Genomic DNA, 8,693 nt, shown 5'->3' with positions numbered 1-8,693 from the left:
CTGGCACATTTCTTTTTTCAACTTGTTTTTAACTGATTTAGATTTTTTTAAAAAGGGGGGAAATCTGCCAGAGCAGTAAGACTAAATATATTATGCAGTTTTCCTTTTTAAGTAAATTAATTAAAATATTTTTGGATGTTTTCACTGGAAAATTAGACAAAAATTCTGCAGTTTTACAAAGTTTGTCCTGCTCAAGTGATCAGATGCAGTGGAATTAATGGATTGTCATGTATACTAAAAAGGTTTTATTTTTATTTATTTTTTAAAAGAAATTAATACTTTTATTCAGCAAGGATGGATTAATTTGATCAAAAGTTCCCATAAAAACTTGCACTGTTGTAGAAAATTTCTATTTCAAATAAGTGTTGTTCTTTTGAAGTTTCCTAAAAAACAAAGAAGAATCCTGAAAAAAAATGTATAAAGGTTTCCTCAAAAATATCAAGCAAAACATTTAGAATAATATTAAATGTTTCTTGATCACCAAATCAGCATATTAGAATGATTTCTGAATGATCATGGGACACTGAAGAGTGCTGAAAATTCAGCTTTGCCATCACAGGAATAAATTACATTTTAAAATATATTAAAATATTAATTTTAAATAGTAATATTATAATTTTTTTTTATTTTTACTGTAATGTATTTATCAAACAAATACAGCTGTAGTTGGCAAAAGAGACATCTTTTCTAAAGACATTAAAAATCTTAGTGACCCCAAACTTTTAAACGGTATAGTGTAGGCTAAATAATTTCCATCTTTTCAGTCAGAATGTGACATTTTAATGACACTTTTTTTTTCAAGTTGGGACTGAACCTGTATGTAACCTTTAACCCTTTAACATTTCAGCCCTGATATATAAATTGTTTGGGTCCAAGACCACCAATATGACTAAATGACTGTTGGTGTGTGTATATGTGCACGTCTGCCTCATGTATGTGTTTCGGCCGTCTGATGACCCTGATGTTCTGACCTCATGTTAGTGATCAGCCAATCAATAAATAAATAACATGATGCAGAATATAGGCAGCACTTGTGCTGCTAGTGTTCAGAGGGTTCACACAGGTTAACAGTTGGTTTGAGTGCCACTCTCAGGCCATTTACAGTGTCTGTATTTATCTAAACATTGAATAAGCCACATAACACAAACTGGGCACCATTAGCCGACTATCTGGTATTTGTCCCTCTTAGGAGTGGCCTGTCTTCTGTGGTTACCTCTCCCTTAGTGAGCAGTCGGTCAGGGTTACAAGACTTACGCTCCAGGGTCATTACCAGTGCTATGAAATTAAAGTAAAGCCATTTTACTATGCATTACTTGCATTCAGTAAGTTACAGCTGAGCAAGAGTCTTGGCTGACTAGCAGTACTTTAAAGATTGATATAGTAATACTCCTCACTATCTTCAATCCACTCTAGAGTATATTCCCTTCAAAGGGTCGTAAATTTAATCCCAGAGCCCCCCCCCCCCCCCCCCACCCCGCCTTTCCTTCAGGGGCTGGGCTCTTGCTGCGGTCAACAGAATCTGCTGTTTTAGGAGGTAATGTGAAAGGTTAACTGGCGTACTTGGCCTCACTGTGAAAGGAAATGTGATAGATCCAGTTTCAGGACAACTATAACAGGTTCACTTCAGGTGTTAGCAAAGAAAATCATTGATGAGAGTGAGCTTTAACTTAGTTTGAACCTACTATTAGATTAAATCTCGTATTAATGGACAAATGAGTAGCATTTCCTTGCTATCACTTCTTAAAGGGATAGTTCACCTAAAAATGAAAACTGTGTCATGAATTACTCACCCTCATATCGTTCCAAACCCTTATGACTTTTGTTCATCTTTGGAAAACAAATTAAGATATTTTTTGATGAAATCCGAGAGCTTTCTGACCCTCCCATTGACAGCAATGTATCATGTTCAAGGCCCAGAAAGGTAGTAAGGACAGCGTTAAAATAGTCCACGTGACATCAGTGGTTCAACAGTATTTCAACAATTTCTTCTTTTCCGTGTCAGTCTTCGACGGCTGTTCACAAGAGTACCACTCTCAAAAATCATAAAAATGCTAAAAATAAGTTTCCCTTTCTTTATGAAGAATAACATTTCTTGTTTTTTTGTTTTGGTTTTGAGACAAAATATGACTTTAGCTACGATTTGAAAAATGTGAGGGTCTCTGTAAGGCATGAATATTTATTAACTCTCAAAAAGCTGGGTGGCACGAACATATTCATATAAATTTATAAATGTGGCAGAATCATAAACAATCCCCTCCTCCCCCATTTATAATGACAGCTTTGCCCCTGGTTATGCAAGTGATTATGAATGAGAGACAGAGAGGTAAAAGAGGCTTTCAATTTTTCCTCCTATCTTTTCTCACCCTCTTCACACTCAGCTTCATTTGATATTAGTCATTCACCATAAAAAGGAGGGAATAGAGGAACATTTAATTGTTCAGTCAACCTACAGCCTTGTGCTCTCTCTCTCTGTCTTTCTCTCTTTCTCTCCTATGCTCACTGGTGTGTCAGCAGCACAGAACTCAGGCTGACTAAATAAGGCAAGGATGGAGTCAACTTATCAGCTCTGGACAGAAATACATAAGCCAGTAGCAGTTGATACAGTAGCCCATCACTGCCTGGCTGTCATCTGCCCTACGTGCCAATAGACTTCACAAATGTTTATCGTCAGTCGCAACAATGACTTCATCTGCATTTGTCACTTACCCACATGCAAGTACACAGATATAAACTCAATGACACACACACTTTGAGCCAATTAGTTAGGGAAGGAAAGGACAAGTATTATGATTCTAATAATGACATGTATAAAGTACAGATCATTTTATTGAACATGCACAGATAGATAGATAGATGGATAGTTGGATAGTTGGCTGGATAGCTACTAACTTTAAGTACTTATCAAATTAAGTTTACAGGTGAAATTGTGCTCGACAATTAAGATCAGAAAACAACATTGCATGAATATTATATCATAAAACGATTATTTTAATGTTTATTATTGCTAAAACATGTTAAGTATATTGTCTTTTTTCTTTTTTATTGTTTTATAATTGTCAAAAATCAAATATAAATACGTTTTTAAGTAAATTCTTAATGTCGTTATCATATCATATCATATTGCTAGTGTTCAAAATTTTATGGTAAAAAATTGCTCAGTGTTTTTTTTTAAAACAAAAAACTCTATTCTCACCTATGCTGCAATTATTTGATCAAAAAGACAGTAAAAAGTAAATTATTGTAAAATATTATTATATATGTAAAATCCCTGTTTTCTATTTTAATAATTTCTAAATGTAATTGATTCCTTTAATGGAAAAGCTGAATTTTCAGCATCATTACTCCAGTCTTCAGTGTCACATGATCCTTCAGAGATCATTTTAATATACCGATTTGCTGCACAAGAAACATTTCTTATTATTATCAATTTTATTTTGTGGAAAAACTGTCGTACATTAGGATTCTTTGATGAATAAAAAGTTCAAAAGAACAGCAATTATATGAAATAGAAATCTTTTGTGACATTTTAAAAGTCTTTACTGTCACTTTTGATCAATTTAATGTGCCCATCTCTCCAAACAAACAGTCAGTCTAAGAAATAAATATTGCATGAGCCAATGCTTCAACAGTTGAGTATATGTTATTAGAGAATTAATTTTAGGGTGTGCTTTCAGAGAAGGTACAGAACCATCTCTGAAAGCACACTGTGTTTTACAGTGTGTGAAAAATACACTTACAGGAAAGAACAAACTCTGATTGGTTCAAGAAGCCGTTCGTTACCTGAGCCACCCAATCCCTCTCATCTGTGTATCGCTGTGGCCGAAATGCAGCGAGGGATTACTTCATGTTGACAGGTTATGAGTGAAGAGCCTTTCCACATCCAGCTCAACGCAAGCCCACCCTCCAGCACAGCACACAGACCACTAAAATTAAACATGCTGATGTCGAGCTCCAGACAAGTCCCCTGACTAGAGCTTAATATGAGCAACACATAAAAAGACTGATAGACGCAGCCATCGTATTTTTAATGAATGCGTTCTGGAATGAGGACACATAAATTAAAGCTGTGGTGAAAATGGAAAGCATGCTCAATCACATCTCAGTTTCACTCAGAATGCTGCCATAATTAGTTTGTACAGTTGTGAAGTCCATTACTGGATAAGTAGGATGACAGTTTTGATTTAATTTAAGCAAATTTTTAAATGGACATGATTTTTTCAAACGCTTGCATAATTTATGTTAATATCTAATGATGCACAGCTGTAGTGATTGATATTAGCAATTGCGTTTAAAGTCAAGATTAGTGTATCACTGTCAGGCAAAACATCTGCCAGCTTTGTCATGCGGCCTCACCCTCCCTTTCGGACCATCACATGGTATTAATAACAGAAAGATCTCTGTGTACAGTAAATATTAGGAACGGCATGGCATTGGCACATAAAACTGCTTTGATCCGCACCTCTGGTCAGACCAACCCCGTGTTGAAGAGCCTTCACAATCTCTGGCTGTTACTAATCACAATGTATCTCTTCAATTCCTAGTGCTATAACTCTGGCCTTTGTTCAATGCCACCACCGTTTCCTAAGCTCATTATATAATTCAGAAACCTTCCAATCCTCTGCGCTTATTATAGAGCTTATGGAAGTCTAAATGACCCAATATAGATATAATAATTGGTATAGTGCCACACTGCAAAAAAAAAATATTTTCTTACATGGCAGTAAAACTATTTCAGTGACCATAAAATGAGATATAAATGATCAAAAAGTTTTTATATTTAAATTATATTTATATTTATAATGTATTTATAGAGCATAAAATCATTAAAATGTAACCTTAAAGGGGTCATCGGATGCCCATTTTCCACAAGTTGATATGATTCTTTAGGGTCTTAATGAAAAGTCATAAAAAGTCAAATTTCTCAATGGTAGTGTAAAAAACACCTTCTTTACCCTGTCAAAATCAGTTTTCATCAAGCCGTTTTTTTAGTCCATGTTGCTTTAAATGCTAATGAGCTCTATTGACCCCGCCCCTCTCTTCCTTGGGATGACAAGCAGTACTGTTTACTTTAGCTGCGAAACTGGCTAACTAGCATGTTATTAGGAAAGGCGATTTGCAAAGATTCATAAAAAAACCCTTATACACACTTCTTCTGTAGATGAAGCTGGATCACAAATGATTCGCACGAACATAGACGCATTTAGGCAGATCGGGGATCGGCGCATTCACTCCAGGATGAAAGTAACGTTTATCCTGTGCGTCTTCAGCGACTCAGATGTCGGGAGTAAAGAATGACTGCTTTATTCATTATTACATCCAACAACAAAGCACTTCAATCGCTTAATCTGAGACATCTCGTCTTCCCCTGCACCGGAGTCGGTGGTCGGACTGTTTACAGTTCACTCAGGGCGGGTCTAAGATAAGACGGCCTTGTCAATCAACTATCGCATGAGCGGTCTGTACAGAACTACGTCATTCTGACAGGACTCTCAGAACAGCCTGATTTGAGACAGGGGATTTTAAAATAGGGATTTAAAAAAACCACTGGATGGATTTTTATCATTATAGGATGGATGTGTACACACACTTCCAACACGCATTTATGTTCAAACAACTTGAATTTTGCATCCGATGACCCCTTTATTAAAAAAACCAGTCCAGTGGGATAAGAAAATAAAAATCAAGATAATTCAAGATGAATTCTGGATTGAAATGATAAAATAATTTTGCTGTATGATAAATTTTGATTTAATGTAAATGTTTCTTTTCGACTACCATTCAAAAGTTTGTGGTTGGTAATATTTTTCAGTGTTTTTGAACGAAGTCTCTTAAGCTCACCTAGGCTGCATTTATTTGATCACAATTCGGTAAAAATTTTAATATTGCAAATTATTATTACAATTTAAAATAACTGCTTCTATTTTAATGTAGTTTACAATGTGATTTATTCCTGTGTGGCAAAGCTGAATTTTCAGCAGCCATTACTTCAATCTTAAGAGTCACATGAATGCTACAAAAACATTTTAATATGCTGATTTGGTGCTCAAAAACAATTCTTATTATTATCAATGTTGATAGAAGTTGCGCTGCTTTGTATTTTGGTGAAATACAATTTTTTTTCAGCATTTAGGCCTATTAAGAACTGCATTTATTTTATTTATTTATTTATTCAGCCTTTTTTCATTTCTTTTCTGTCACTTTTGATCAGTTTAACGCATCCTTGCTGAATAGAAGTCTTAATTTCTTTAAAAAAATGTATATCAATAATGCATAAGTAAACAATAGATTAGTATTGAGACCTAATACTAATAGTATTAAGAAGTGAACTGTCCTGTTCCCCTTTCACCTAGATTGTAATGAAAGATGTGTGCTGGAGTTGACCGTTAGGGCCATATGAATTTGTTTGCACGTGAATCAAAGCGGTGAAGTGGAAGACGTGCCCACTTCACCTGCTTGTATCGACCGCATGCTTGTCAACAGAAGGAGAGGAAGCAGAGGGCAGGAAACAGTTTTACCCTAATTAAAATTGGAGCTGGAGCTCAATGCAGTCAGTTGCCAGGCAATGTGACCTTTCTTCTAACAGAGTGCTGTGAACGCTGTACAAGAGACATCAAGTTTCTCAACGACGTGCGTGATTGTGTGTGTTTAAGCTCCCAAAGCTTTCGCTTGAATGCACGACATGTACTAACCCACCCTGCTGGAAGATGGGTGTTTGTACACACCAGTGTTAAGTGAGTATATGTGATCCTCAATTCGTGCCATAGCCGTAAAGTCTTTATTCCGCTTGGTTTGTAAAGCGCTTGTTATTTGTTAACACAGGGCCAGATGATGTGTAGAAGCACCTGCCAGAGAGCTGTAGCGTTGCCATGGCGATTGCATCCAGTCATCCTGTCAGCCATGCACTGCTTTTTCTGCAGTAGAAGTGTTACTGTGAGGGAGGCAGATGGTTCGCTCCTATTTCCTGTTTATTTATTTCATTAATTTAATAAAGAGTGAAAATTAGAAAGCGATAGCAGCGTGACCATTGTGTACTGATCACAAGATAAAAAAACAGGATGCAGATCTCACTGAACGGATGCAAAGATTACAAGCTCTTGCTAAAACACGGCAGATATAAATAAGGTTCACTAATGGATGAACAAGTGGACGTCTTTGATAATCAGTGATACATGTATATTCTCAGCCTTAAAGATGCCATGAAATTAAAAAGGTTTTGTGGCTTTTACTTAAAGGAGTAGTTCACTTCCAGAATGAAAATTTCCTGATAATTTACTCACCCCCATGTGATCTAAGATGTAAATGTCTTTCTTTCTTCTGTATAGTTCTTCATATAGTGGACTTCAATGGGTTGAAGGTCCAAATTGCAATTTCAAAATACAAATTTATATACTTTTTAACCACAAGTGCTCGTCTTCACTCAATATGTAATCATGCACGCTTGATGTTGGCGAAAGTACCGACCCAGTGTTTACAAAGCGAACATGCAAAGAAAGTCAAACACCTTTTACAAAAAAAGGTAGAACAACGATGTTGGATGATTTTGAAGTTGGAGTAGACTTTTCACCCTACCCTGCCTTTTGGAACTGGAGTACACAAATGAAGAACTAATTGTGTGCGACCTTTCCAACGGGATTGCAATGCGTGAAGACTTGCATGCACATCGCAGAGCTAGTGCAAGATGAGCATTTTTGATTAAAAAGTATATAATTATTATTTTTTTAAGAAAATGACAGATTGTTTTGCTAAATAAGATCCTTATTCCTCAACTGTGATCCTGTAGAGCTCTTTGAAGCTGCATTTAAACTGCAATTTGGACCTTCAACCCATTGGCCACCATTGCTTAGGGCACTGCATGCTTAGGGGGGGTCTATTAAAACTCAAAGGGCTAAGGGGAGGCACGACAGATGCGACTCCCACTGTAACTTTACCTGCTGGTGTTGCTGTTAAACAGTTTTCCTTTAGAAAAACATGCGTTATTTAAACACTTTTTAATGTCATATTTTGTAATATCTGCATTGTTTTATTTTTGTACTATAAATTTTTTTTCTCATCCAACTTTTTGAGGCACTGCCTCCCTTGCCTCCTCAGAGGTAACGCCCCTGTCCCTGACATCCTCTGTAGTCCCATTTAGCCATTTAGCAACTGACTTTTTAAAGACGGTTTTTATGTTGTAGAATAAAACATGAAAATTTGTTGAGCTTGTTGACCTTGTTTCAGACATTTAACCAAAAAAACTCCCCATTGACTTCAGGACGATGGAACTGGAAGTAAGCTAACACATTTCTGGGTTTTGGCCTACAAAAATACGTCATCCCTGCATCATTTTACTATCCCTTGAGGCCACGGGAGATAATTTGTGAATGGCGGTGAAGCAACTCAGCTGACATTGTTGGTCACATAACAATGAAAACATAAATGTAGAATGTCCACTCCAGATTACGTTTATAGTATAGAATGTACTTTTTAAATGAATACGGAGTAAGTACTTATTTAAAGGAAGATTTTCTATTTTCTCAGCAGATGAGAAATGGGAAATCATATTCAGAATGCATACTGCATACTCTGCACACTGCCTGCTATTTAAGGATCAAGTGAAACTTCAGAAAAATTTTCATTTTATTCATTTTTGCGTTAAAACAAATGTCTTCTTAACATAACATTTGGCAGTCCAACAGAATGAGTCGAGATGAAGG

General features: G+C 36.1%; 1 protein-coding gene across 1 annotated transcript in view; it reads left to right on the top strand.

Annotated features, from left to right (window-relative positions):
* The window catches only part of LOC306863118 (junctophilin-1-like), a 39,733-nt gene that overhangs the window by 5,956 nt on the left and 25,084 nt on the right, over positions 1 to 8,693 (top strand). The gene's annotated exons all lie outside the window — the stretch shown is intronic.

The sequence above is a fragment of the Barbus barbus genome, assembly GCF_936440315.1.
Source record: "Barbus barbus genome assembly, chromosome: 44".
Taxonomy (NCBI): Eukaryota; Metazoa; Chordata; class Actinopteri; order Cypriniformes; family Cyprinidae; genus Barbus; species Barbus barbus.
The sequence above is the reverse complement of the archived record's forward strand: the minus strand, read 5'-3'. Positions and strand labels throughout refer to the sequence as shown.